This window comes from Mastomys coucha, unplaced genomic scaffold (genome assembly GCF_008632895.1).
Source record: "Mastomys coucha isolate ucsf_1 unplaced genomic scaffold, UCSF_Mcou_1 pScaffold14, whole genome shotgun sequence".
NCBI lineage: Eukaryota > Metazoa > Chordata > Mammalia > Rodentia > Muridae > Mastomys > Mastomys coucha.
In genome coordinates this window covers 25,886,000-25,887,624 of record NW_022196896.1, presented here as the reverse complement: position 1 = coordinate 25,887,624, position 1,625 = coordinate 25,886,000, and positions in this window count along the sequence as shown.

Below are 1,625 nucleotides of genomic sequence, written 5' to 3'. Positions count from 1 at the left end.
TCTTACCTACCATTTTTATATAGGGCACCGTTACATGTTGCTCCTTGGAAAAATTAAAAATATTTTGAGCGAATTGAGTAAATGAAACTAATAAATCACCTGGCTCACATGTCTGCCGAATTCAGTGTGCCGACTTTTTGGCTAATTCAACATAAGAAAAGCAGTGTGCTGGCTACATTCAAGAAGCGGTGTTGTGATTTAGGTCTGTCTGTGTTACAACCCGACACCAGGGAGGCTGATCAGGGTAGAAGACACCTCAAGTTCTAAGGCTAGCCTAGGCTGTTACAGATATAAGACTGCCTACTCTAAGTATAGGAATTGAAACTACTGTGAGGGCTTGTTTTGTTTGTTTTGCTTTATTTTGTTTTGGGTTTTGCACCGTGGTTTAGATTCTTTTTCAAAGTAGTGCTTCATAGCCTGGTGAGACAGTCTTACCGCGCATAAATTGATAGGAATAACAATTTAATTGCTAATGGAAGAAAACCGTCTAGGGAGCTGCTTGTTAAAGAAAAACTGGAAGTGTACGAGGAAGCTGGGAGGCTGGCCAGGGGCCCCCCGCAATTCCAGCCTCTCTACTATCAATAAGCAAGCGAGTTCTGGCCCCCCTCTCGCTTCTCTCCCTTTCTCCTCTCGACCCCTCTCACTCTAGCTTTGAAGACTTACCTTCAACACTTTTATGCCAGTCACAGAATCGAAAAGATGGACAGAATGGTTCTAAAGAATTCTTCAAACCGCAATGCTGGAATTCGCTTTAAGCGGCTCTGCCTGTGTTTTTACTCCGATCCAAGCCAGCTTTAGTGCGGCGTAAGCTTCCAATACAGTCTACATAGAATCTTCCTGCCAAAATCAGCATCACCAGTCTTCGTGGCTGAGTGAGTGATTAAGGTGATGGACTAGAAATTCATTGGTATCTCCCTGCGCGGGTTCGAATCCTGCTGACTACGGGTGGAAGGAATGTCTTTTTTTTGTCACAGGGTCATTTTGGATCGGCAGATTCCCCGACCCTACCGGGATAATCTGAGAAACCGACAGCCCGCTGAGGCGACCAGGGGTCGCGATAAGGTGCATAGAGACGCTGGTTGTGGTCAGGCGCCGGGTCGGAGCGAGAGAGGCGACACGGGCCCACAGACTGCGTGGACGTCAAGGGACCCGGCGGACGCGCAGAATCGGCCGACACCCTGTGTGGTCCGACGCCTTGGCGGTTGCGCAGGCCTCGAGGACCCCCTGCGCCCGCGAGTGCGCGCCCGTCAGCGACGCGGCGGCGCGCGCGCCCCGAGTCCGCCGGCACACCGGCCGGCTGCTTGCGCACGCGCCGAGAGTCGCAGGGACCCGGGGCGGGCGCGATGGTTGTCTGCGTTGCCGTGGAAACCACCGATCAGCTAGGCTCCGGGAGGAAGAGACGCGGCCCAAGTTCTGCAGACTCGACCCACTGAGGCTGGACCTGGGTGAGCGGACCAAAGGCGGGGGCGGCGGCGGCGGCGGTGGTGGCACGCATGGCGGCGACCGGAACGGAGCCCAGGAGAACGAGACTCGCAGGTTAACGCAGGCGGGTGGACGGTTACCAGGCAACCCTTAGGCCGGCTGTTAGAAAACCATTCCATTTTATTCTTTGGGGGATTTGAACC